Genomic DNA, 26780 nt, shown 5'->3' with positions numbered 1-26780 from the left:
TCCAACATCTGAAGTTCCCTCCATACTATTTTCTCCTACTGGCTCTTAATTGTTCATCCTTCCCATGACACTTTGTCCCCAGCTTGCAGCAACTGGCTTGTAGAAATCAGCAACTGGGTTTTCACACTTTGGGAACCCTTAAGTCTTGACTGTAAGAAGACATGGAAAATATTTCTCATTCCCCTGTGCTGTACTCCTCCAAGGGCTCCTTGAGCAGTAGAGGGAGCACCATGTTAAAAGCAGGAGCCAAAGTAGAATGAGCAGGGTTTCACCACTGTAACAGCAGTCATTTTACACAAGTGGCTCTCAGTTCGATCTGGTGTCTAATGCAATGTAAACAGGAAACCTGCATCAGCTGGGAATGTGCAGCTGTATTATAAAATGGCTATCCTATGCTTTTCCCCCTCATGAAGAATAATTAGAACTAACATAAACAGGATGAGAGAGGCCCCTCAAGGGAAAATGTCCTGGATCCATGAAGGAGCATGGGCAACTGGCCTTCCTGCAGCACTGTAAACCTGGCTGGTGCCATAATTACCAGAGAGATGGGAGGCAGAGGCAGAAGACAAGAGGAAATTCTGCCAGAGCAGGTGCAGTTCACTCTAAAAAGTGGCAAAGAGTTTCCCTCTTCTCAATGGAGATGGAGAAAGAAACTCAAGGTATTGCTAATGCAGGAGTTGCCAACCTTTCTGGGCCCTTGGTAATATTTGCAAACCAGTGGAAAAAGTCAGGGGCTATACACACACTGCAACCTAGGCCCCAACTGCACTATACATTTAAAGCAGTATCATAGAATAATAGAATCACAAGAGTTGGAAGGGACCCTGAGGATCATCTAGTCCAACCCCCTGCAACGCAGGAATAGGCAGCTATCATATACGAGGGTCAAACCTACAACCTTGGCATTATCAGCACCACACTCTAACCAACTGAGCTATCCTGGCCATCATATCACTTTAAACAGGCATTGCTTCCCCCAAAGAATTCTGGGAACTATGGTTTGTTAGGAGTGTTGGGAATTGTAAGGAGATCCCTGTTGCACTCACAGATCTACAATTCCCAGAATGGTTTAACAGTCAATCCCTCTTTCCAAGGAACTCTACGAATTGTAGCTCTAAGAGGGGAACAGTGGTCTCCTAACAATTCTCAGCACCCTTAAAAAACTACACTGTCCCAGATTCTTTGGAGGAAGCCATGCCTGTTTTAAGTGATATGATATGGTGCTGGAGGAGACTTGAGAGTCCCATGGATCAAACCTACCCATTCTTAAAGAAATCAGCCCTGAGTGCTCACTGGAAGGACAGATCCTGAAGCTGAGGCTCCAATACTTTGGCCACCTCATGAGAAAAGAAGACTCCCTGGAAAAGACCCTGATGTTGGGAAGGATTAAGGGCACTAGGAGAAGGGGACGACAGAGGACGAGATGGTTGGAGGGTGTTCTCGAAGCTACGAAAATGAGTTTGACCAAGCTGCAGGAGGCAGTGGAAGACAGGAGTGCCTGGCCTACTCTGGTCCATGGCGTCATGAATAGTCGGACACGACTAAACAACTAAACAACAACAATACAACAAAAAATAATCAATTTGAATTGTGTGACTCTTAATAGTGTCTACTTGACCCCTAAATTTAAGAATGTGAACTAGCCACTTTCTGGGGCTCCTCCGTGATTAAGGGCCCTGAAGCTTAAGCTTCATTAGTTTCATAGTAGATCTGCCCCTGTGCCTACTTGCTACCGGGCCAGATTCAAGTGGTTGTTATTTGTTTACAAAGTCCAGCACAACTTGCACCTTGAATGTGGAATTTGTTACCATTTGATATAAGGCATGCTCCAACAAGCTAGCTACTCTCTTAGATGCATGCTTAAGACTTTTAATTTATCCAAGCATTTTCTTCTAGTAGTGAATTACTATTTTAACTGTCTTACTTTTGGTGTGTATTTTATCCTTACTTTTGGTTTCTTGTAAACCACTCTGATATATTATAAGGTGAGCAGTCTACAAATTTTTTAAAATGAATAAATAAATAAAATAAAACCTTTGACATGCTAGGAAATGTTATTTACAAGTTAAGAAGAACTAAAATAGATTTTGGGAACCTCAGTTGCTCCAATTTTTTATCAGAGGGAGATCGGGTGATGTGGATAGATTACATGCAGTGTATGGCCAATATAAAGGCCAGCTGAATACAGAAATCCACCAACAAGCAGAAGCTGATAACAATAGCTGCAAAATGCCTTATTTGTCCGTGGAGATGTACAGCTTTCTCTTATTTCTCAGGAGCACAGAATGATGATAGGCTGGAATGCATCAAGCAGCATGAATATTTCACGTCAGACTGTTAGCTTCTATTTGATCACACTATCTCCAGTGGAACACAGCCTCTATCAAGATGCTAAGCATTTCCAAGTCTTCTGCTTCACCAGGGGTATTTTGAAAAAGAGGAGAACCCCTTTCTTGACTGTGCCTTCTATGAGACACTTAAGACAACAAACCAAAAGAGCAGGTTCACACAATACTCTTAAAATGTTACAGGAACCTTTGAACAGTTTCCCACAACATGTTTATACTATGATGTGGGTGTTTTCACTAGCATCAGATAAGCAGAAGGCCTTCCGTTTAAAAGGACAACACTCAATCACTTCAATATAAATTCAGCCTGCATGGTGACCCTGTGAGAGACTAGTGTACCATAGAGTGAGACACGTAGTGTGGAATGTTGTTGGGCAGCTTCCTGCTTTGCATTGGCTGTTTTCCAGATTATGTCTTCTTATAGCTCACCTTTTCAATATCATTGGTGCTGAAATTCAGGCTCTTGCCATACTGACACCCCAGCATCACACCTGAATGAATGGACACATTAAATTCTTTTGACTGATGTTTCATCAGTATGCTGTAGTTGCTTTGTCTGCCACTTTTTAATCTGTTTATTTTTAAAAAAATACATTTTGCATGTTATTGCTATTTTTGCATTGTTATCAACAAACCTGGAATGTTGTTTGAATAAGGGTGGGGTCTCTCTCTCTCTCTCTCTCTCTCTCTCTCTCTCTCTCATCTGTATCTATTTACTTTTAAAAACCAAGCAATATTTGTTTACATACATAATAAAAGCTACCTGTAGAGATGTGATTAGCTTTGTGCTAATAGGATAATTTTAATATGCAATCCTGTGCTGCACTTCCAAGTGTACTTAAATGGAGCTAAAGAAGCATCTTAAAAGGCTAAACTTTGCCTGCTGATGGTAAGAGTTCTCCCAATACAATAGCAAGGAGGGATGCATGCCAAATTTGTGTTGCTAATGATATGGAAGACTGAAATCATTGCAAAGGGAACATTCAAACTTTGTCGTTCCCAAAAGAAATGTTACACCTATAAAAGCTTCCCACTGCAGGCCAGAAGCCTGGTGCTGGCCAAGGTGCTAAAAGAGAGATTTTGTTCTCCAGGCTTCTCCTCCTCTGGCTGCTGCCTATGTCAGAAATATAACTGTTAGAGACATTAACACAAGAGAATAGGACTAAGAAGCTTACAGCAATGATATAAGGAAGGCCTAGCGCTGCAGGTTTGGGATATCTTTGCCATCTGTTTTGCTGGCAGGCTGGAATTTCCCAGGAGTGAATTCTGAGCTAATTTATCCTGTTTTGGTACACAAAGAAAGCAATTCTTTGTGTAGAGGATATCTCACATGGGAATATTCCTACTTGTTTTTCTCTTGAAACTCCAGCAGGAATCATCTGGATAATTACCTAACTTCGACGACTGAAGAAAATTCTGGCATTCCTGTCAGCTGACTAGAAAGACCAACAACTGCACTGAACATCATACAGCCCTCAACAATGAGGCTTCAAAACAAAGCAGTATATTCTGGCAGGTGAATTCTATTCTTTGCTTGAGTTGAAAGGCATTTTGAGCCCCAGCTTGTAGCAGTTATCAGGACTGATTACGGTACTTGGAGGCACAGCCAAAATGGCACTATGAAGGCAGGAACCAGGTTGAACAGCCACAAGAGCTGTACGCAATGAGTTGAGATGAGGCAGGGGAAGAGTATGAATAAAGGGCAGACAATAAGTAAGAGATTTCTATTTCTAATAGTAGCCCCACTGCTCTGTGTGTGGATGGAAATGGCCCAGAACAAGTTGTTGTCCAATGCAGACATGTACCCAAATTTTACAACTGCTCTTTGCTGCTGTTATACCAGCAGGGTCTTGTCCAACCCTGTGTGCTCTTTATGAAAGAACTCCAAACAAGAAAGAACCTAGGGACCAAGTGATTCTATAAAGGTAAAGGTAAAGGTACCCCTGCCCGTACGGGCCAGTCTTGACAGACTCTAGGGTTGTGCGCCCATCTCACTTAAGAGGCCAGGGGCCAGCGCTGTCCGGAGACACTTCCGGGTCACATGGCCAGCGTGACATCGCTGCTCTGGCGAGCCAGAGCCGCACACGGAAACGCCGTTTACCTTCCCGCTGGTAAGCGGTCCCTATTTATCTACTTGCACCCGGAGGTGCTTTCGAACTGCTAGGTTGGCAGGCGCTGGGACCGAGCAGCGGGAGCGCACCCCGCCACAGGGATTCGAACCGCCGACCTTTCGATCGGCAAGTCCTAGGCGCTGAGGCTTTAACCCACAGTGCCACCTGCGTCCCTTAGTGATTCTATAGACGTGTGCAAATGTACCCAACTTTCTAAGGTGGAATTGAAAATATTCAATGAGATTGGAGTACATGCTAAGAGCACATGGCCATAAGATTATTTAGAGATTCAGGAAAGAATTCAAAGATGCCAAGCCAGATCCCAAGAGAGTGCCTCCATCCCAACCTCTGGGATCATGTATGCGCTTAGTATGCAAATAGCTTAGACAGGATTAAATAGGTTATGTGCTGGGATAAGGGACGCGGGTGGCGCTGTGGGTAAAACCTCAGTGCCTAGGACTTGCCGATTGTATGGTTGGCGGTTCGAATCCCTGCGGCGGGGTGAGCTCCCGTCTTTCGGTCCCAGCTCCTGCCCACCTAGCAGTTTGAAAGCACCCTTAAGTGCAAGTAGATAAATAGGTACCACTTTATAGTGGGAAGGTAAACGGTGTTTCCGTGTGCTGCGCTGGTGCTGGCTCGCCAGAGCAGCTTCGTCACACTGGCCACGTGACCCGGAAGTGTCTCTGGACAGCGCTGGCCCCCGGCCTCTTAAGTGAGATGGGCGCACAACCCTAGAGTCGGACATGACTGGCCCGTACGGGCAGGGGTATCTTTACTTTTACTATGCTGGGATAGCTCAGTCGGTAGAGTATGGTTTGAGCCCCACGTTGGACAAAAGATTCCTGCAGTGCAGAGGGTTGCACTAGATGACCCTTGTGGTCCCTTCCAACTCAACAATTGAGTCTATGATTCTATGAACAACTTGCTATCTTAAAAAAAAAGTGGACTGATAATCTCAAAGAACATACAAATAGGCTGCAAGAAGACAAGTACACTATTTTTCTGTGTTAGAGCATCTTCATCTCCCACTCCTTCATTATACATATACCGCAGTATTTTGTGCTGTTGTGAAACGTTTTGTTATTATCTAGTTTCAAAACCATAGTATGATTTATTGGTTGACATATATGGTTGTGTGTATGTTTCTGTTTCAAAAGTGGTCTATGATTTGAAACAAAAATCATCCATCCGTCAATCGGTCAGTCAGTCAGTCAGTCAGTCACTGTAGCATAGTAAAACAGTGGCCAGGGAAGTCATAGTTCAAGACCATACATTAAAACAACAACAAAACCCTAACAGAATAGCCCCATCACTACAGTTGCATGGAGGAAGAATGAGCTAGGGCGTTCATGGGTGATGCCTGACCCTCCATGATTTTTCTTTAAAACAAACAAACCAAAATGGAGGGGAGAGGAGAAGCAACAGATGAGCAGTGCCTCCTGGGGATTTGGCAATAGCGTGTGTGTGTCATGGCTCACAATTATTTCCTCTTCATGGACACTGGTTTTTTTAACCATTTGAACCTGACATATACCCTTAATTACACACACAAGTATCTATTAAAGGACGAAAGGTAGTCAGTACACATCTTGTACCTGTGTCTCAGAATTCTGAAAAAATAATGCTTTGGAACGATTAGGTGTAGATGTATGGTTTATTAATGAGGTAATCAGGGTCTTTCCTTGGCCAGGAATAGATGCTTACCAATCTGGCCTTTGCAGTTCAAGGGACGTGACTCTTCCACCTGGGAAATCAGGAGATTTTTCATGAAAAAGCCAAACAGAGTGTGTGTGTGTGTGTGTGTGTGTGTGTGTTTGTAGGGGGGATCATTTGTGTAGCAACAGGTAGGACTTCATATTCAAAATAAATTAGATACATATTTTCTGTACACATTCAATACGGAGTTTCTTTAGACAAGATAACAATTGGAATAATCATGTAAATCACTGGATTGTGAGACTAACCTATCACCAACAATGTACAACACAAGGGAAGAAAAGAAGGGAAGGCTTTGAACAGCATGCAAAGACTTACCTAAATGCATCAATTGAATGGTAGGTCGGGAAGGATGACATCAGGGTTCCATTATAAAAGAGAGAGAGAAAGAGAGAAGAGGCGAATTAATAATTACAATCACCCTGATGACAGATGCTATATTTAGAAACAACAAAATCCAGTGCAAGTTTGGAGGGACAACAAAAGAGACGGCTGTTGCAAATCTTTATAAAAGTAGACAAGCAAATGATATAACTCAGCTTTATGTGGGGACTTTAGCATATTACAACCAGTTCTGAGCAGAGCTATGATTGCTGAAATTGCTGCTTTGATTTACAATGAACAAATTTAATGGATTCACCAAGCACTGGTTCAGACTATGTTACCAAGAATGACCAGGCACACAGGCCAGGCACACAAGTAAGACACTCAGCTGAAAACCCAACACCAGAGTCTAATGTGGAATGTATTTACACATTTGACTCCGTCTCAAAAGTCTCAGGACAGGAAACAGGAAATTGAAATAATTATTTATAAACTATATGAAGCATGGATCTCTTAATTACATAACTGGGCATGAGAAATACTTACTTCTTCAAATCATATTTCTAACCTGTGCTACCCTGAAGAACCAAGTTTCTGGACCATATGCTAGGAAGGATCCCTTTGGTGAAAAAGCTGGACCTTGTTACATTTAGGCCCACTTGGAATTTCCCCACGCAATGCTTACCTGTACTCCCCAGAGACACACTTCATAGAGAACAAAACATATGGCCTAGTTCCATGGATATGTCTGCAATTACTCAAAGGCATACTCATGAGAGCTGAAAAGTATGTACTCCATGATAGCATCTAATTGCCATCAGAAGCTGCAACTGCATCCTTCAATTTAGTACAGTTATGCGGGGGAAAAAAATTATATGTCTTTGGAGACAATGGATGTGCATGGCATGGAGAAGATTTTGAGTGACTCTTAAGTTATCATAAGGTCAATTTTAAAAAGGTGCACTCCTGTAATTTATAGTATAAAACCTATCAGACATGGTAGATTGAGCTTGCTTTGAATCAGCTTGTGAAATGGAATAAGACTGAGTGTATGTGTGGGGGGGAGGGGGGCTCATTTAATTTTACTGCACACAGGTGGTGTAGTGACAATAAAGGTTTATTATTATTATTATTATTATTATTATATCATCCATGCAGAAATTTCTCCATGTGGCAGTAGAGAGCTGAACTGGTGATTTTGCCTCAAGGTCTAAAAAGTTTTCATGGGGTATTTACACTTAAAATACCCCTAAACCCAGCAATATCTAGTGAAAATATTAAAAACTGGGTGTGTATTTAATAGCTGGGTTACAAGGAGATGCTTTTATGGCAAGATCTTTATGGGGCAGAGATCCATATATGCAGCCAAACATTTCCATTGGCTACCCTGAAACCTTGGGATAGGGAGGGAACATAAGAGATGGTTTGGATAACTTCCAGACTGGATTACTGATATGAGCTCCAAGTGGGGCCGCTCTTAAAGACTACAGAGAAACCTGACCAAACTGAAGTAGCCAGATTTCTGGCTGAGTTTACATTTAGAATTTCCATAACACCTGTTTATTATAGCTTCACTGGTTGCCAGATTGTTTGTAGGCCAAATTCAAGGTGCTGACATTAGTGCTTAAAGCCCTAAATGTCTCAATTCCCAAATATGTGGAAAAACTGCCTCATTCCCTACAAATCCTCAAGATTGGCAGAGGGGGGCTTTTGCCTGCTTTTGGGAGGTTTGTGGATGGGAGGGCAGCCTGGGAGAAAATTTTTTATGGTGCGACTGCATTTGGAAAACTGTTCACAGTTCTAGTCGTCTCTCCCCAAAAACAATATTGGAAAAGTTGGAAAAGGTTCAGAAAATGATCAAGGGGGTGCAGCAACTGCTCTATGAGGCTAGACTGCAGTGTTTGGGACTTTTTAGTTTGGAGAACAGGTGAGTAAGAGGTGACATGATAGAAGTTTATAAAATTAAGCATGGAATGGAAAAAGTGGATAGAGAAAAGTTTCTCTCTCTCTCTGCTAACACTAGAACTTGTGGCCATTCAAAGGAAGCTGAATGTTGGAAGCTTCAGAATAGATAAAAGAAAGTACTTCTTTATGCAACACAGTTGAATTGTGGAACTCATTCCCACAGGAGGCAGTGGTGGCCACCATCTTGGATGGCTTTAAAAGACAAATTCATGGAGGACAAGGTTATTAACGGTTGCTAACCACATGATGGCCATATTCCTATGTCAGTCTGCCTCTGAATACCATTTGCTGGGAATCACAGGAAGGCAAAGTGCTCTTGTGCTTATGTTCAAGCTTGCAGGCATTTGGCTGACCACAGAGAGAACAGGATGCTGAACTAGATGCTCTGATCCAGCAGATTCATCCTATGCTCTTATGAGAGAGCCATTGGTGGCAGCCTTGAGCTGTGGAATTCCCTTCGTTGTATAGTTTTCATGTTATGCTGAAGAAACTCCTCTTTACCTTGGACTTTGACACTGATAGGACCCACCCTATTCCTTGGATAGCAAATGGCGTTTGCTGATTTTAATAACGTGTTTGCATATTGTTGTAACCCACCCTGGGACCATATGGTGAAGAGTCATCATCACCACCATTATCACAAAATAAATAAATCTCAGTGTAGGAAGTACAGACCTATGAAACTTGTTCTTTGGTTTTTTGCTTACTTTTGATCAGTCAGTGAAGACAGATTAATATAACTCTCACAGTTCTGCCATTAAGCTGATTATTCCCCGTAGGAGCCATGTAGCCACAGAAAGCTTAATTGGCACATGGCTGATAGTGTGTAGAATTAAAAGGAGGCAACGGATACCAGAAGTACAGCCAAATCAGCAGCAAGAATAGAGCCTTGTGACAGGATGGGGGGGGGTGGATGTTTTGACTCTGATGGTGTTAACTAAAGGTGGCAAGAGCTAACATAAGGAAGTGTCCACCTCAGTTGAAGAGAAGAAATTGGAAATACCTATGAGGGCAAAGTGAATAAAGAGATAGCTTGAGAACTGAATGCTCTATTCTGTAAAAAAAATGCAGTTAGGCATTTTGTGGAGAAGTATATAGCTGTGGCTGGATTTCTGAGAAACCAAATGTGGCACTTTCCCCAGAGCACCAGTTCTGAAGGAGGCCAATCAGGAGATTATTTCCATATCAAAGCAATGTATGAACCCTCGGCACCCTGGACAAGAAAAACTAATTCTTTGTTCATGTGCTGATCAGGAAACTGCCTGATCCATCTATCCCTTAAATAAATATAAAAAACTGACTATTGCGACGAAGATGACAACTGCCTGTCATGAGGCTGCTTAGTGTCATTCTATAGAGCTCAGTGAAACAGCAGCGGCAAATATACTGGTCTCTAGCAGCCCTTCTAAATATGCCAGCAAACAATTAGTCTCAGCCAGCAATGGCAATGCAGACAACAGACTTAAAAGGTCAGTTAGGCGTCTCAAGGTTGCAGCAGACCTTTGACCTTCAGCTGCCAGTCTCAACAAGCCCTTAGTCCCTCCCTCCCGTGCACCTCAACACTTCCCCTTCTCTTCCTTTCATTCTCTTTCTTCAGGCAAAGGAATTTCTCAAGAGTGCTTCCACATTATTCAAAGCAAGCACAAATGTGTAACCTAATCAACACACTGAGCCCTAACAAAGGAAAGCCACACTCAGCTAACCTGTTCTTGAATGGGGTGCAGGCCTCCTGCCCCAGCATTCCCAAGGGATGCCAGAATCTGTTTTAATCTACATTGGAGAAACACGGCACTCGCTAAAAGCACTTCTTCTTTCCCAGATCCCAGCAGCAGGAGCAATTTATTTCTGCACGCAGCCCAGGGTTGCAAGATCCAGCACCACTTGCACAGAGGGAGGGAAGTGTCAAAAAGAAGTCACTCAATAGGATGCCAAAGGGATTGGGGTGGCCAGACAGGGGGAGGAGATCTATCGTATAAAAAGAAGAAAAGCAACGAGAAGGAAGAGACTTGGTTCAGTAATCGGGACCAATTTTCCATCCTCTTGTTTAAAGAGGACAGTTCAAAAGCGACAATATAATTATGCAGCCCAGGAAGTGGGATATTTTCTGCTTACTGACATCCCAGAGGAAGTGGCGGAGATTTGTAAAAGCCTGCAGAATATGGAAGCTTTCCCACCCATTAAAAGGAGGGGGGAAGTTTTGCATTTCTGAACTTTATTTATTTTTGCTGTAAAACGCAGAGCACAAAAGCCCTGTGGGTATCTGGGCAGCCAAAGATTGCTGCTAAGGACAGGGAAGGCAAAGGAAAGAAGAAGAAGAAAGGGGGGGGGGGGAGTGAAGAACAGTCCACAAAGGCAACACTTTTCCATAACAAGGACAAGGCTGCTGTGTTTTAGAAGTATTAGTTCTGGCTTCAGTCACAAGCATAAAGGAATTTGGCAAGCCCCATCCAGCTCCCTCATTGCTTCAAAACCACAGACCGTTCTGGCACAATTAGCTGGCCCAGCTTAGGAGGAGGTTGCCAGCTAGGATGGAGGTGTTTCATCAGAGCATTTTCTGCTGTCTGACCCTACTGTGTTGGAATCCAGCAATAACTAGCCATCTTTGATTTTTTTAAAAAAAACATTGTTTGAAGTTACTTCATTGCCAAGATTCCTCCACACCCACACCCCTTCTTCTCTGCATCGCCCGCCATATGGGCCCACTAGAGGCAATGCTGCAAGAGCAAGTATTTTCATCTCTGTGTCTCCGTTTTCAGATGCTCAATTTCCTGACTAATTCCTACCCCCTGCCCCCAATATTTGTTCTCACTTTAGAAGCAGGGAGGCGGCAGCCCACAGCTAGGGCAGTCTCTCCCAGACAGGAGATTTTGTACTGAGCCATATTCTCTCCTAGCTCTAAGCGCCAGGCTTCTTCATCTGCTACAATTCATACACAAAGACAAATGCATCTCTGTGGACACAGATGCCAGTTTTCAGTTTATCCAATCATGGCCCCACCAATTAGATTTCCTGTAATATGGGAATATTTAGCTTTTTGTATCAGTCAGGCAAACAATAACGTCTATTTTTTTTCCAGGCGGAGAGTTGTACACAACTCGTCTTTTGTGACATGGAAACAGGCGCCATCTTCTGCGTTGTGTGTGAAAGTGGAGGAGGATGGAGATAAAAATCCAACCAGCAGGCTGGACTTTTCACACTGGGAAGCTCCAGATAGCAAAATCATATCTGGCTGAGGCCTGGTTCTACAGAGTAATTTGCTTAATGGATAATCCAGCCTTGATCTTATCCTGCTTCTATGAATGATAGGAAATATACACTGTGATTACTCCATTGGGTTGAAATAATAATACATGCTCTTTCTGAAGGAAATGTGAAGGCCAAGTTTAAAAACCTTACAAAACAGCTAAACATATCCACTACACATCCTTCTAAAACGTAAAACATTCAGTGTACAATGCTCAAGACTGGGACTTGCTGTGTAGTCTTGGACTGGCCACTCTTGGGTTAGCCAAACCCCACACTTCCCCCAAGCCCCATCTCTCATCCCTCCCATCCTGTTTCTGATTTAGTTCTAGATTTTTTGGGAAGTTGTTTGTTGTTCAACATTGCCTTATGGAAGGTGAGATAAATACATGTACCTGCTACTTAGACACAAAAAAATATTTGATGCTGGTGCCTAGGAATTTGAATTATTTGTTCTGTCTGGATGATTATTAATACTTACTGACAGAACCAACATGTCTACAAATACCAAGGCACACTTTTGAGCTAGTTGCAAAAATTAGTTGGGTAAAAGGTCAAAAGCGACAGATGAATGAAACAAGGCAGACACAGTAACACTGGATGGAGTCTCAAGGGAACACACTGGATCTCTTGTTCAAGTTGTGCTAGCTACCCAGCTTAGGCTTATTTCTGCATCTTCAATTAACTTCTTCGTCTCTGACTACTATGAAATCATCTACTGTTTAACTTCTTAAGAGGCAGGTACAGGAATTTAAATCTGCCTGGATCTTGCATTTTCTGGCCAGGAAGCCCTTCCCACAAATCCAATAGGTATGAGGCCTGATTGTTGTTATCCTGAGGTGAGAGGAAAACATCTTGCATAGGCCTGAATGTTTCCTTGTTGCTACTTCAGACTTCACGATGCAATGAAAACCAGCTCTAAGAGTAAGTCCTGGTTCAAAGTAGACCCCCAAAATAAGTTAGACAGAAGTCAAAGAATATAAAGAAGGGACCCAAAGGAATGGAAAGAACGCGACAAGTTGAAAAGTATAAATATGAAAGTAAATTCTTTCTAGACATTACATGTATAGATTACTTAAATAACGGTTTGTGTTCCTGAAATGAAATTATGTATTGTGAATTTGTTGTTGTTTGTTTTTTCTTTTTCCTCTTTCCTTCCTTTTTTTCTTGTTTTTTTGTAATCTTTTTCTTTTCTTTTTTTCTCTTCTTTTTGGGTTTATTATTGATATTTGATTGTATTTTACTGTTAAATTAATAAAGCTTAATTTTTTTAAAAACTCAAAAACCAAAACAAAGTAGACCCCCAAAACATGCATGCCAAGGACAGTTTGTAACTGGGAGTCGTAAAAATGCCTTTGCAATGCAGAATGCTGTGAGAAAATATACAGCAAAAAAATAATAAAGAAGATTCAGGCAAAAACTTAACAGAAAAACCAATTATAATGTTAAAATGCAGCATTGAAATCTTGGTGTCTGGGTGCCTCAAGTGCACACTGCTCTGTTTCCTTCATTCTGTCTGTTTGCTATTCCTTTTTTAAAAGAAAGAAAGAAAACAACAACAGTAATGGTCACAGTCTAAAGCAGGGATAGGGAAGCTGTGACCCTCCAGATGTTGTTGGAGTACAATTCCCATTATCCTTGACCACTGGTCATGCTGGCTTAGGGTGATGGGAGTTGGAGTCCAAAAGCCTAAGGAGGGCCACAGATTCTTCATCCCTGGAAAGCTTGGAACCACAGAGAAGTCACTATTAATTGACACTAGGATGTGAAGCTGTGCATTTAGGAGATGGTGATGAAGGGAAAAGTGATAACGGGAGTCTGGCTTGTTTCCATTCGGGTAGCACAAGAAAGTGGGAATTTAGGAGTATCTGACTTGCAACCAATTCAGCAAACAAACAGGGAAAACAAAAGAGCACAGGGAAGGCAAGCAAGTTAAGGAGAGAATAAGAAGTGGCTGCAAAAAGTCAGCAAGCAGCCACAGAAAGCAACTGTATTCCCTTTAGCCAGCAGGTGTTGCTCTGGCAATAGGAAGAGACCAGAGAGCAGCAAAGGCTATAAAGAAACAACTGAGCTGCTTAAAAATAATAAAAATAGGAAAATAACATGTCCAGGCAATACAAGGGCCAAATGAAACCCACAGCCAATGCCTTGGAATTCCTCCCCAACTAGCTCAATGGTCCAGCTGTCAAAGGGAATCACAAGGTCACACGTTCTACACACATCCACGCACGTTCTAGCCTGTTCCCTTCAACTACTTGGAACTGTTATAATAGTCGCTCAATACAAAACCCAACTAAAACATGGCAAGTCACGAAGGCTTCCCCCCATCCCTGGCCTCCATTTCAGCGCTCATTTGCCTATTGCTTGGCACAGCAAACACTTTTTGTTAGCATGAAGAGGAACAGTAGCAAGGCCTTTATACTCTTGGAATATTGAGGGAGAAGGAAAAGCCCCAAGACCTTGAAAATAATAAAAGAGAGAATGCATCAATTCAGAAAAAGGGCACACAGCAAAAACAAGGAAATTCAAGCACAAGTAACATACTAACATGATGGGTGAGGCTAGGTAGCCCACTTGAATCTGGTGTGTGAGGGTTGTTGTTTTTTGGGTGGGGGGCATGAATATTCCTCCCAATTAGGTAATAACAAATTTTCCCAGTTCCTTATGGAAAACACAGGGCAGGGCCTACTGCAAGTGAGGCTTTGTTGGTGGTGCTGCCCCTGGGGACTGCCTGCTGGGTGTTAACCTGTGACAAGGCCTTCTCAGCTTCCCTGTTCCTGCATCTGTCTCCCTCATTACTCAGTTTAAGGAGGAACTTAAAAGCATTTCTGTTTTCACCTAGGCAGTTGATGACTGAAAGATACTGTTCCTGGTAACCCTGAAATCACTAGCTGAGAGAATGTTTTTAACTGTTTTTAGAATCCTTCTACAATGTTTTTATATTGGTGTGTTTGCCATTCTGGGCTCCTTCATGAGGGAGGGCAGAATATAAAATGAATGACTAAATAAATAAATGGGATACATAAACACTGAGCCACTGACAGTTTTCTATTACCCAAGCCATCTGATACAAGATCAAGCACGTTACCTTAATTTCCTGTTAGGGAGGAACAGTTAATGTCTCCCAACTGCTGCAGCACAGTAACTATTGACAGGTACCAGTAGTTAGTTTGGTACGGGGAGACTAGATTGGTAAAAGCAAGGAGCCGATCCCAAAGTAGTAACGCATCCTTATCAAAACATGGAACATTCTTCCAACTAAAAATTACTCAGGACGGTTTTTGTTGCATAATTACTTTGATTTTTCTGGTGGCTTCAGTCACTGACTACTAGATTAAATTCAGATTTAATCCATACATTTTGACAAGGCTTCCGTCATTTAAGACATCCACCACTCCAAAGTAATGGCTAAATAAATTCCTGAACAGGAGGACTAGCTGAGTTAGCCAACAGAACAATGGGGTGAATCATTATCACCATGGCCTCAAGTTAATGTAGATTCCCACCCACCCCTGTTCTTGTCTTGTCTATGGGTACCAGAGCATGAGAGATGGTGAGTGAACCAAGTCAGCATAAATTTCCCTCAGAAATGACAGACAGCAGATAAAGAGAGGAAACAGAGGAAATGGGTCTGTTTTCTGCAGCTGGTTTAACTCAGTGACAAAGCGAGGTATTAAGGGTGATCCTCATTTGCGATCAAACCAAATTGCTTTTTTTTAAAAGTCAACAGCAATTGCTAGACATTACCAGGGTGGCGGAGAAGAGAAGATGCAAGAGTGTTTTGTTTGCTTTTGACAGCAGCCTCACATGCGCCATGACAACTACTTCTGGTTGAGGTTTCCATATTACTCACCAATGAGAAAATAAGTCAACAGCTACAACTATATATGAGAATCCAGGAGCACCTTTTGGCCTAGAGATACCTCCAAGGCATGTAACAAAACATGCCAGTAACAAAAAGTAAATGTCCCATAAGAAGCAATGCTTCCTCCCTCAGAACTTGGAAACGTATAAAATAGAAAAAGACAATCAGAAGGCAAGATATCTCAATAAAAACTAAATAAACAAACTATGTAGAATGCATAACCCAAGGAATACACAGTCTGAGCAAGCGTATTCTGATCGACTCACTCCTGTATGCCAGCCCCTCAGCTCAGATTTCTGTATTGTGAGAATAATATGCCCATCCCTCATGCTTTTGAACAACTGCAGACATGTAACAGACTTGTGTTGAATTCCTTGTCACTATCCTGAGGGGCAGGGAAGTACAAAAAGCTAATGAAAGAGCCTGTCACTATGGGTATATATTTTTTTATTTTCAAAACTCCAAAGAGGAAATGGAAAATGTGAAGACACCACTGCCATCCTTTCAGCTTGCTCTGAGAAATAAGATGAGATGATGCTCTTCAATTTTCTTTCAAAAGCAGCTGAGTTCAGTGAACTCTTTTAATGAGGATTAGAGGTGAGGCAGAGAGCAAATGGTCTCCTAGCTGAGGGGAACAAATGCATTCCATTTTCAATATCCCTCCCCAGCCCCCAACACCCTCTGGGCTGGGAGGCTCATGCATATTTGACATGTTTTCCGCTCAGACAGTAATTTCAGGAGCAGCTTATCTCATTCTGGTTTATATGGCTTTAAGAAATACAAATATTCTATGTTCTTTATGGAAAGCTCTGATCCTAGTATAACTACAACAAGGACTCTGAGAATTCTAACACGAATCAGACCCATTTTAAATTCAATAGCATTGTTCACATGGCACCCTTAATATATTATTGGGATACAACGCCCATCATTCCTGACCATTGGACATATTGTCTGGGGCTAATTGGAGTTGTGATCCATGTTGGCTATTCCTGGCTTATAGTGATGGCGAAAACCATGTGGCAACTGAAAATACATTTAAACTCACTCACATGCATGTCTGAAAATATTTATACAACAGAATATTTATACAACAATCCTGTCTAATATACAAGAAAGGGAACTGTGTGTACATTGATTTGTCTCACCTTAAGAACTGATCAAGGTGGGGAACTTCTGGTCTTCCAGTTCTCTTTATCCCTGACTACTGGGCATACTGGTTATGGGTGATGTGAGTTGCAGACCAATTACAACTGGATGGCAACAAGTCTCCCACCATCCTAAACTACTTCTCTGTGGTTTAAGAACTGCCTGGTTGGATCAGGCTAAGATCCATCTGGGCCACCATTCTGTTTCCAACAGTGGCTAGTCAACTGCTTCCAGGTATATTTACAACCACAGCATGAAGGCAACATCCTTCTATTTGTCCTCTGGCAGCTAGCATTCAGAGCTATATTGCCTCACAGGAGAAGGGGACGACAGAGGACGAGATGGTTGGATGGTGTTCTCGAAGCTACGAGCATGAGTTTTACAAACTGCAGGAGGCAGTGGAGGACAGAAGTGCCTGGCGTGCTCTGGTCCATGGGGTCACGAAGAGTCGGACACGACTAAACGACTAAACAACGAAAGTGTAAAGGATTGCAGCCTAACTTACCGGTATACCTGTGATAAGCCAAAGGTTTTTTGCTGCAGGTACAAATTTTCCTTTCAGTTAACTGTCAATAGGCCCAAACAATTAGCTGTGGGGCAACTATTGAAGATCCTACTGCAATGAAGGCTCCACAGACAACCCCTCCTCATTTCCTCCCTGAGACAAGTTTTATGGCAGGAGACAGTCAAAACTTAAAATGGTACTTCCAGCTTGTCAGAAAACTACAATTACCTGTTTTGTAAAAATATAAAAATCCAGATGCATCTAGAGTTAAAACTGTTGACAACACAGCTTTTAATCTGAGTGTTCCACAATACCAGTGAGTATTGAACTTGCTTATTTTAAAGCCATTTTTACCTGATGCTGTCTTCAATTATTCCCATATTCAACAAAAAAGCAAATATTAAAGGTGCCCTTGCTTTCCTAAAATAGATAGCTGATCTTGTTTGCCAATATTGTATGATTACTTGTAAGAGAAGCTATGCCCTTCAGGATCATTTCTTTCTAAAGGAACAGAAATGTAACAGTAAATATAGAAGTTAAAAATTATATCGTTAATTAAGATAGCAACACTTCTAGCTGATATCTGGAAGTAAGCTTCACTGAATACAATTGAATTTACTTCCTAGTGAACTACCATAGAATTGAGCTGTAAAATAATTGTTCCATTATATAGTCATTGTTTTAAATAAGTCTCTACCTAGAACTTTGTAAGAAATATATGAACTTATACCAAAAAGTTGCATGTTAAGGATGAATGATAATGATAATTATAATTATAATAGAATAACCCCCTAGCAAGATGATTCTACAGTAGTAAACATGAAATAGTCATAAAAGTGTTTGGATAGCTGTTGCCTATTCCCTGCCTATTACAGTGGGAAGCCAAACTGCTATAAGCTACTTCAACACACAAAGCTAGAAAGATGGCAGCATGCACTGAATTAGAAGTAAAGGAATGTAAACACAGATATGTTCCTCCTCTCAGGCATCTGTCCCACATTACTACTACTACTACTACTACTACTACTTGTTACTGGTTCATATGGAGGAACTGAGTTAGTTTTATATTTTAGGACTCATACCCAATCTTCTTCACCAACATCACTGTGCTTTGAAGACAGAGTTGTTGATAAATCTTTTAGTTATAAACAGAGCTTATACCTGTAATTAAAATGAGCTGATAAAGCAGTCTTGGAGGATAAAGGATACGTGGTGAATCCTAGTGGAATTTGTTCCACACAGAGATAAGAAAGATAATCAGATAAAGCACTTGAAAGTATTTTCCAGCAATAATCCAGAAGTTCTGAAGTCATACACCTGTGGTCCTGGGTGAGCCATCAAGTGTTTAAAGTTCTGTAACATAAAAAGAGCATTCTCCCAGCAGGTTGCATTTCATCATTTCTGCAGCAAAAATAACCCCCCCCCCCTAGCAATGTCTGACCTAATTACACACAGGTGAATGTGCAGAAGGTACAAACCACAGGTGTCTTTGTCTCTGGAGGCCTTGCGAACAAAGCATATTCAAATGTCCAGCCACTGAGATATAATGCACCTCAGAATGCACAGGGAAAAAACATTTGTTTGAAAGCTTGTCCTTGGTGTGTAGGTTTTCTATATGGAGCAAGATTCTGATATAGGAATGCTTCCAAACAAATAGTATTCTACAGAAGTTTTGAGGTGGATTACCGTATTTTTCGCTCTATAACACGCACCCGACCATAACACGCACGTAGTTTTTAGAGGAGGAAAATCTGTAGGCATGCCACCCGTAGGCATTCCCTCCATAACACGCACAGACATTTCCCCTTACTTTCTAGGAGGAAAAAAGTGAGTGTTATGGTGCAAAAAATACGGTAATTGTGCAATAAGACTATGGCACTTGAATGTTTGAATGGGCTCTTAGTGGGCTTCTGTAAATTTCAGTTTAATTTACAAATGGGCTTCTATAAATTTCAGTTTAAGAGAAGACAACCTATCCAGAATGAATGACAGCCTTTTACAAACAAAATAAGCATTTCACTATACATGTACTATGAGGATGAAAGTCAAACCTCACTTTAACTCCAGCTTCCAATTCCTAAAATAATACAAAGAATGTAGGAAGCTATCTTATAGAGTCAAACCACCAGTCCATCCTCTCCAATATTGTCTACAGAGACTGGCAGCACCCATTTAGGCTCTTAAACAGGGTCTCCCCACTCCAGTACAATCTAGAGGTGTCAGGGATTGAACCTGGGTCATTGTGAATCCAAAGCATATGCTCTGCCACTGAGCTATGACCCTTTCCGATCATAGACATAGACCCCTTCAATGAAAACTGGGGGATGGGAATAATATGCAAACTTGTCACCCGTAAGTTATTGGCCACTCATGACAGGCAGCAACTCTTCAAGGCCTGATACCTGAGTTGAAGGGTTGAACATGGGGCCATTGTTATGCAAACCATGTGTGCTACCACTAAGGTATCACCCTTCCCAGGACCAAGGGAACTATAAATAAGACACGACATTCACATGCAGCTGGCAGAAGTTTTATTTGATCCTCTTGCTCAGCTATTATAAGCTAATGAAGAGTTAAGATACTTTTAACAGAAGGATCCTGCAACACTTGACAAAGGCTCGCAGCAGGTTCAAAAAATGGGTGTATGTGCAAATTCAGAGAACTGCTTTGAGAGCTCTTACTCCCTCTGCACCCACACCTCTCACAGCGGTCAGGCTATTCCTATCCATCTGGTATGTCACCACATACCCTCCAAAATTCAACAAAGTTGTCTCTCCTTTCATCACCTGGAATGGGGGTATGGATGAGGGGGGACTGCATGCAGCAGGGATGGTGATCCTTCTAAAAAAATTTAAACTCCAATTCACATCAACCTCAGAAAGACAAATAAATGGTCAAAGATGACTGGAACTGTAGTCCAACAACATCTGGAGAGGCACAGCTTTACATCCCTACACCAAAGCACTGGTTCATAGATAGCTTAGAAAATATAGGTGCAGAAGGTTTGGATACTTTGACCCAGAAAACAAAGGCTTCACTTGGAACTAATGGAGGGTGGGCGGGTATAGAGAACATTTAGATAAAACAGTCAATTGCTTTAATTTTCTCCTCCCACGTCTTCCCCCAAATGTTGTCTCCCAAGGTTTTGACTTAAAGAAAAGAAGATTTGGAACAGTTTCAAGGCAAATCCTCCTTGCATCAAGTTCTATGGAGGGCTAAAATGTGTTAGGAAAACAATTCAGAGACAAAAGCTACATCTCCTTAAAGAGCTTCTCAGATTTGCCCAAAACCTGACAGACAGTCATACCCTGGTGGCATGTCAAGTTTCAGGTCATTGGTTTTGAGGCTGAAGCTGGTTAATTATTTAATGGGGAAGTGCTGTTCAACATGAAAACTGCAACCACTGTGGATTTTTCTTATTCTAAATGCACCTGTGTTGTATTTTGCTTGCTGACAAGCCTGTTCCTTTCATTTAGGCCAAGTTTTAGATAGAAGGCATCGAAACTCTTACTGGCCAAATGCAAGCCATGCCATCTAGGAAATAAATCCAGTTATCTCCAAACAGGGTCAAGGTTCCCAAACTAGATGTCTGTAAGAACAATAGCTATTTCCAGGTATTGTAGAAAAGGTTTTTTTTACTAAAGGGCAGGAGCAAGTGGGATGTTGTCTTAAGGATTTCCTACAGATTCTTATTTATTTATAGAGATTAGAGACAAGAGGGTGAGGACAATCATACAGAATAAGACGTCTCATGCATCTTCTCAGTTTTTCTGCACAGGTTTACATTTTGCTGTGGATCATTAGAAAAAACACACACAAACAAATCAAGCCTTACATTTGTATAAAATGGTTACATCATCAGCCTCCAAGAGTCCATTCACTGTTTCAAACACCTTAAAAAAAATAAAGGGTGGAGGGAAGAGTACCAGCACTTTGTAAGACATGAATGAGCAATTTCCCAAATATATTGTGAAATCCTTTCTCGTGGCTCTAGTGTGTGGTACAGAACCAGCTGAACTATTTTAGCTCTTCTGGGGCCTGACCTGGATAGCATATCCATGTACGCTATTCTGAACTCCTCAGACAAAAGGTAGAATATAAATGCAACAGATAAGCAGAGTACTCCTCTCTCATGTGCACATACTTGCACAAATGCCCTGATTTAAAAGAGATGTGTGCACTAAAGTATTGCCCTATTACTGTGATAGACACTGGTCTGTCCCCATTCAAGGAAAGGTACAGAAACTTATAGGCTATAATGTTTGGGTTTTTTTTAATTTAGGAGGGAAGAGCTTTATGCAACTGTGTACGGTATGTGCAAAATGGACAGAGATTTTAATGTTTTGTTTTCTATTCTTTCTTCCTACTATGAGCTCCACCCACTTTTGATTCCAGCTCTACCCACCCTTGGCCTGATTTTCTCCATACATCAGTGGCCTTTTATAGAAAAACCATTCCTTACTGCTGCCATGTAGAACAATTGTATAATGTATCCAGCAACATTACACAGGTGGACTGTGAAGATAATTCCATGTTCAAAATGGGCATATTACCTATCTTCACAAACACATATACAAATATACTAGATTTTGAGATCACTTAGAAATCTGATTCCTACAGGTAACAACGTTGAAAGATCCCTGCTGGATCAGAATAAAGGCTTATCTAGTCCAGCAATTTGTTATCAGAGTGGACAACCAGATGCCAGCTGAAAGTGCATAAGGAGAATGCGAGTTCAGTGACACTAATGTCCTCTCCAACAACTGGTTATTCAGAGGTCTAGTGCCTCTGATATTTGAGGATATATTCTACCATCATGACTGATAGTGATTGATAGCTTTGTCCTCCATGAATTTGTCTAACTTGCTTTTAAAGCTGTCCAATTTGGTGGCTACCACCACATCTTTTAGTAGCAAATTCCATGGTTTAAATAAATCTTTTGCCTGTCCTTAAGTTCTCAACATTCAACTTCATTGGAGGTCTCCTAGTTTTAGCACTGTAAGAAGGGAGAAAAACGTATCTCCACGTTCTCTATACCATGCATGATTTTATACACCTTCATCATGATCCTCTTACTCACTTTTCTTCTGAACAAAACCCCCCAACATTGTGACATCTCCTTCAAGGGAAGTTGCTTCAGCTTTGAACATTTTGGCTGCCACTTTCACTGGTATTAATTTTGAGGGATCACAACTAACATTTTTTCAATTAGCTAAGCCGTTAGTTGCTCTTCTAAGAGGCTATTCCATCCAAATAACTTTGCTATTTGAGCAAATGATTGCAAAATATTGTCCTGAGACCACTGATATTTTTTCTTTTCTGTCAACTCTGGAAGCACTTCCAAATTACTGCCTATCAAAACTGTTTATTTCTGGGAATCCCAGAGCTTTTGTTTATTTTCTCCCTGTCTCGCTTTCTGCAGGCCTATTGAGAACAGTTTATCTTCACTCCCTTTTGACTCTAGTCACGGCCCATGAAGTGGCTGTTGTCTCCCCTTATGTCAACATTATGTGGCTGAAGCTAATATATCACTGGCTTCTATGACATCAGTGGCTTCTGAAGTGTTCTCTTTATATGTGACACAATACCTACGAAAGGCTACAAAAACAACCCAACTTACAATTAGAACTGAGCAGAGACATACCTAGGGGTTGGCGAAACCAGCCCCTGCTTGGGGGCACAGGCCGGTGAGGGGCACAAAACTCATGTATCAGACCATTGAGTTTACAATGTACTGTATATGTGTGTGGCATGCCTCTAGAACTGGGTAATTACAAGTGATTGGTTATCCTTTGAAAAACTGGACTTTAATATTCAAAAAGGATATACCGTATTTTTTGCTCTATAAGACTCACTTTTTCCCTCCTAAAAAGTAAGGGGAAATGTGTGTGTGTGTCTTATGGAGCAAATGCAGGCTGTGCAGCTATCCCAGAAGCCAGAACAGCAAGAGGGATTGCTGCTTTCACTGCACAGCCATCCCTCTTGCTGTTCTGGCTTCTGAGATTCATTTTTTTTTCTTGTTCTCCTCCTCCAAAAACTAGGTCCATCTTGTGGTCTGGTGCGTCTTATAAAGCAAAAAATACAGTACTTTGCAGAGCAGATAGAACCAGATTGAGGTTCTAGGAGAAGATCTCAAATACAGTGGTATCTCCGGTTGCGAATGGGATCCGTTCCGGAGGTCTGGTTGCATCCCGAGGAATTCGCAACCGGAGGACCGCTTCTGCACAGGCATGCACAGCAAAACCTGGAAAAACACTTCCGGGTTTGCCGCGTTCACATCTCGAAGTTTACGTATCCAGAGGAATACATAAGCGGAGGTACGACTGTAGTGAAATAAGCATTTACGAGGGATGGTGAAGCTGTGGCTCCCAAGATGTTATGAGATACAACTAAAATGATCTCTGACTGCTACAGTGCTGTACATTACTTAGCTATGCAAGAGGAAAGGAGAGAGCAAAGATATAGGACACGTAGGAAACATTTAGTGCTTTTCAAAGTGTATACATCTCAAGGCAAAAGGATGACTCAACTCCCAAATGTATCTGTCAGTGGTTGGTGTTTATGAACCATGCAAAGGGAGGTGGGAGAGAGAGAGAAGTCCCAATGCAACGCCACATTTGGTGAGGTTCAACAGTTTGTTACATCAGAGCTTCTTAGCGTAAGATTGTAGGGTAGCTTCAGCTTGAAAAAAATCTCTCCTGTGGTGCACTGTGCCTTGCTTTCCTTGTCTCACAAAAGTGCAGGCGTCTCTCTTTTAAAAGCAGGACAGAATTTGCAATACTTCCCTTCCTCACTTAAACAGCTGCTTTTGGGATAATGGACTCTAGCAAAGGGGCAGTTTCAAGAAATCTGTGGTGTTTCTTTTTTAAAAAAGAGACGATTACTCTGACAATATGAGACTCTCCAATGCTTCCTTCTCCAAACTTTCATGTTTTTTTATGTCAAGGGCAGACATAGCAGATCGCTAGGGACCCCTAATTCATACCTGGCAAACCACCAAATGCAAGGGAAACCCAGATGAACACTGAAAGCGCGGAATTTTTATTCCTTGCTGTTCCAACAGTACAGTACAGTACAGTACAGTACAGATCAGTTGGGGGTTTTCCCCCCCATGCATACCATGTACTCGTGTACAGACTTACAAGTTCATACAGCTACACTCCTCTGAGTTTGCAAGGCTGGTTCGAGCAGATGATTGGAAATGATCTGAAAGAGATCCTAAATCATCCAGAGGAGTCATCAGAAAACTATGTTGGCTCCAAGCCGCAGGAATGATTTCTGAATTACCTATTTGACAGGGAATAGATGCTCTAGGGTGCAATACGGATTCCCTATTGGGGGTGTGGCTTAGGTTGCACCTACAAACAAATGCAACAGGATCTGCATTTGCATGAACTGTGGATTGGTCTGGAAGTATTTGAGCTGGATTGTCTCCATGAAAAAAAAGAAGAAAGGCATGAAGGAGAAAAAAAACAGGGGCAAAAAGATTTGATGAAGTCGCAGAGAGGCAACACAGTGCAGGTGAATAATTGAACAGGACCACAGATGCAGTTTGGTACTAGGACAATACTATGACTGGTGCATTAAAATGGAAGCAGGCAGTTGTCGATATAAGAGAGAACAGGTACAGCTGGTCAGTCATTTTCAGCTCCTTTAGCTACTGGACAGGTTAACGTAGAAAGCTGCCTTATACCGCATCAGACCATTGGTCCATCTAGCTCCACACTGTCTACACTGACTGCCAATGACCTTCCAGGGTTGCAGACAGAGGTCTCTCACAGCTCTACCTGGAGATGTTGTGGATTGAACCAAGGACCTTCTGCAGGCAAGGCAGATGATCTGGCACTGCCGCATCCTTTTCACACTGGTTGCTCAACATAGGATGCCCTGTGCTTACTTGCTTGGCTTAAAATCCCCCAATCATGAGAAACGGTGCTAGGTTTGTGGTCTTCCTGTGAGGAAATAAAAGCAGCATCTGTACAAGTGATAATTTCCTGTGAAAATATCATAGGCATGGATATGTGAAAGATAGAAATCCACAGTCTATTACGTTACAAGAACTGTGCAGGCTCACATTAATTATCATGCAAAACCCGAATTCGCAGACACATGCAAACAGCAGTGAGAGATCAAAGGCAGTGCTGCACTCAATAACTCCCTTTAAAAGCTTCCATTCATCAAAGAGAAAACTGAGGCTTGAAAGAAGGTTGTATATAACTTGGAACACAGAGGATAGCAGCTTTCTTTTGAAATATCTCAGAAGCAATAAAATTATTCTATATACTTTCCTATGACACTAGAATGCCAGAAAAGGGATCAGGAAAGAACCACAATTCTGGCTCTAACCTTTGCACAGAATCAGAATAGTTGTGTCAAGTTTCTTCAGCCTCCCTTAGTCATTCCCTCCTTCCCCCCCCCCCCCCCACAACCTGGTCATACTATTAATCCTGGGTTGTACAAATAGCAGCTCTTTTTCTCCTGCAATCCAATAAAGCACTTAAGCACAAGTTAAACACACGTCTTGCTCTATTGAAGACAATTAATGGCATTTGACTTTGCTGGATCAGTCTTCAGCACTCAGCTAACCTTGTCGCCACATGACACCTAAAGACTAAATCAGCCCTCATCAGCTTCATTCTGCAATAAGATTATTATTCTTAATAATGTCCATGACACTTTAAAAAAGACAACTTTTCTTTTTTAAGAAAAAAGTGGTTATTATTTCCATTTTACTGATGCAGATTGGTGGTTGGAAGACTTGTCCTAAGCAAAGGCTGACATGGTCTTTGCATTAAAAGAATTCAAGTTCTTTGTAAAGAAAAGCAGAATGAATAAATCATGCAAATTGAGCACATTATTTTTTTAATGAAGCATCATTTATTTTGCTTGTGCCAGACACGGAAAGGGACAAGGCATTATGCAAAGCACTATGACCCATCCCTTATCCCACAAGGAAATCCTGCCCTAGCCTCTCTCAGTCTTCAGAGATTTCACCAGATAATGCTGAGAACCTTTCCAAGATTTACCTGTCAAAGACATTTGCTTTTCTAAAATTAAACAAAAAAAGGAGCCTGGGATTCTTAAAAAGCTGAATTCTACAATGTGATCACATATATGAGAAACCTGCCCAGTGAATTAATCCTGGTTCCAGCACCATGTCCAAACTTGTGTCTACTGCAATGCATTGGCTCTGAGATTAGATAATTCTTTTCTACGTCTGCGGCATTTTCTTTTGGGAACTTTAATTTGCAGGGTTGCCAACTCAGCATCTGTCATGGTCACTGCACAGTTGTTTAAAAAGTGGTGGAAGAAACATCGCAAAATGCAAATTAACTGAAACCTCTCTCTTTCTGTATAAAGACAGAGCCCTGGTGTGGGGTAGACAGATCTTTGCCCTGTGCTTCAGCTCAGCCACCAGGAAAGACTATCTGATCAAGAGGGACAAAGCAACGATAGAAAATCCATTAGCTTGTAGTTCTGGAGCATCACAGGTCTATTAGCGATTGACTGATTAGCCTGTCGGATGCAAGTCAGACTTTCTCAAATCTCTCTCT

General features: G+C 41.7%; 1 protein-coding gene and 1 long non-coding RNA gene across 2 annotated transcripts in view; both read right to left on the bottom strand.

Moving 5' to 3' along the window:
- Nucleotides 1-14951, bottom strand: part of LOC307217499 — a 62358-nt gene extending 47407 nt beyond the window's left edge. The window contains exon 1 of the long non-coding RNA XR_013839621.1: nucleotides 14796-14951. This is a non-coding gene — a long non-coding RNA (uncharacterized lncRNA). The remainder of the gene's footprint in view (nucleotides 1-14795) is intronic.
- The window catches only part of HS6ST1 (heparan sulfate 6-O-sulfotransferase 1), a 192400-nt gene that overhangs the window by 115860 nt on the left and 49760 nt on the right, over nucleotides 1-26780 (bottom strand). The gene's annotated exons all lie outside the window — the stretch shown is intronic.

Source organism: Podarcis cretensis, assembly GCF_951804945.1.
Source record: "Podarcis cretensis genome assembly, chromosome: 5".
Lineage (NCBI taxonomy): Eukaryota > Metazoa > Chordata > Lepidosauria > Squamata > Lacertidae > Podarcis > Podarcis cretensis.
Note: the sequence above shows the minus strand (reverse complement) of the source record. Positions and strands in the feature narration are given on the sequence as shown.